Source organism: Mobula birostris, chromosome 13, assembly GCF_030028105.1.
Source record: "Mobula birostris isolate sMobBir1 chromosome 13, sMobBir1.hap1, whole genome shotgun sequence".
Classification (NCBI taxonomy): domain Eukaryota; kingdom Metazoa; phylum Chordata; class Chondrichthyes; order Myliobatiformes; family Myliobatidae; genus Mobula; species Mobula birostris.
The window spans coordinates 51198383-51200744 of NC_092382.1; the positions used below are offsets into that span (position 1 = coordinate 51198383).

At 45.6% G+C, this 2362-nt stretch overlaps 1 non-coding gene across 1 annotated transcript; it reads left to right on the forward strand.

Annotated features, from left to right (window-relative positions):
- The first annotated feature begins 358 nt into the window (after positions 1 to 358).
- trnas-uga (transfer RNA serine (anticodon UGA)) lies at positions 359 to 440 on the forward strand. The gene has a single exon. It is a non-coding gene; the product is annotated as a tRNA-Ser (tRNA).
- The last annotated feature ends 1922 nt before the right edge of the window (positions 441 to 2362 follow it).

Consider the following 2362-nt stretch of genomic DNA (forward strand, 5'->3'; position numbering starts at 1 on the left):
GACTCAATGGGGCGAATTCCTGTTCCTGTTCCTTTTTTTTATGGACCTATGATCTTATATTATTATTCTATATGTGTTACACGGTACAGCTGCCATAAAACAACAAAAATACATATATCCGTCATTATAACTCTGATTCTAATCCTGACCTTTATCCCCAGCAGTGGAAATCTCCTTCATTGACGATACTGACGCCAGTGTTATCCCTCTACACTCACGTTCTGACCTACCTGTCCTGAAACAAATTCCCAAATTGTCCAATCACACTATTTGTATTGGAATGATGATTTATCATTCCCATCACTGACAATAAATCACTTCAGGTGTAGTGCTACGGTGAGTGATTAACATTGATGGAGCTGCGATGGCCGAGTGGTTAAGGCGTTGGACTTGAAATCCAATGGGGATTCCCCGCGCAGGTTCGAGCCCTGCTCGCAGCGGTCACACTACAGGCACGGGGGACCAGAACTCCACCTGCCTGTCAATAACTCCCTGGCTGCTGTCTGAACGCTACATTCTCTGCCAAACCCAGGCGGCAAATGTTAAGATTCTTACACTCTTCAATACTCTTCCATTCTCAGTGCCAAGAGTTCATTTTCACTCCGACTCTGATCAATCTCGGTGAGGAAGCTTAAACAACCCTTTCTCGCGGAGTTTACTTAGCGACGACATTGTTATTTTGCAAGCGAGTATCTAACAACAGATTTCGGGTAGAAACAGAGCGATTGATGTCGGTAAGTTCTGCAGCTGTATGGATACAGAGCGCCCCACTTCGTTCACCAATCTACTTCCTTCAGCTAGACTGGGGAGATTTATCGCACTGAGCAGAATTCCTGCATCCAAATCAGCAGTAACTCTGGAATTTTAAGAATTAATGGCACCAATTTAAAGTTAATTGTCTTTATAATTAAAGAAACTCGGAGAAGTAACATCAATAAGTATAACGTAGCGCCCTCTCTTGCTCCCTCTGTTGGAAGATCATGTGCAAACGCATGAACTATTTCCCTCCTCCGTCCGAACGGTGACAACACTTACGAGCCCTCCAGCTTCCGACTTTAAATGAAGGGACGGAAAGAACCATTTCGTTTTCTCGCTGGGGTGAAATATTCTGATGGTCAAGAAAACACTATGAGGAAAACGATGGTCCAAAGTGAACATGAAATTGTTAAATTGCAGTGTAACTCTCTCTCTTCCACTGCCTTTCAAACTCCCCCGCTTATCTCTCTTGCCCTGTCTACGATGCGACTCTCTCCCCTGTTTTACTTCCATGTCTCACTCTTTCTCTATCCGTCTCTGTAACATACACAAACTCAGACACATTCTCTCTCCCCCTCTCTCCTCTCTCTCTCTCTCTCTCTCTCTCTCTCTCTCTCTCTCTCTCTCTCTCGCTCTCTCTCTCTTTCCCCTTTCTTCTCTGCACATACTTCTTTCCTCCTCACTCCCACACTCTCCTCTCAAGGCTGAAGCAAGCGCTTCAGCAATCAATAATCGATGTTTGTGCTCAGTGAAAGGACTGCGTATTTGGGGTGGGAAGTTTATAGATATTCCTTTACGACACAGCTGGGGTGGAGTATAGGGTAGGAGACGTGAACTGGTGCGGCAACGTAGGGACGAACAGGTAACAAGACATGAAGGAGTAGCGATTTTCCAATAAATCTGTTCCAGGAACTTTGGTTCAGTGCTCTGTTAAGATAGGACCACCATGTGAATTTTAGCTGAAAAAGTATTGAAGTTTGAACCAATAAAATAATTACTCCTTTCAATAAGAAATATTGTTCAGCCGAGGGTGGGAGGGGGATTGATATTATGATTCAGTCGCTGAACTGGGCCGACGGGTCCATGAAAGGGAAAAGCTTTCGCAGTTTCATGTCACTCGCTCTGCAGACTCTCCATTGCACTCTAGACCAGCGAGCGACCGTACATTGCCGTACCTAATCTGGTTCGCTAATTTTCCGTCAATATCACCCTCGCCGGTTGTGACTGGTGGGGTGTAGCGACTGTGCACACTCCCGTCATCAGACAACAACCCACAAACCAACCCTCGTCAAAGACATGCACCATACCTGGCTGCCATTGGTGTGTGCAGATGTCAATCTAATATGTTAACCAATGGCGGAAAACGGTTTCACCCAGGGGTTGTTCTCTCCCACAGACCCTGACTGGCTCTGCCTCCCCAAAGTCCTCTCAATCCTGAGCAAAATCTCAGAACAAAGTCGCGTTTTTTAACATTTATATCCATATGCTTCTATCGGAAGCTGGGGGCGTTGTCAGGGCGTAGAAATAAAGGCGGACGACAGAAGATTACCTCCTCTCACCTAGGGAGATGGAAGAAGATTTGGTGGAGAACATATGACCGGCAAGT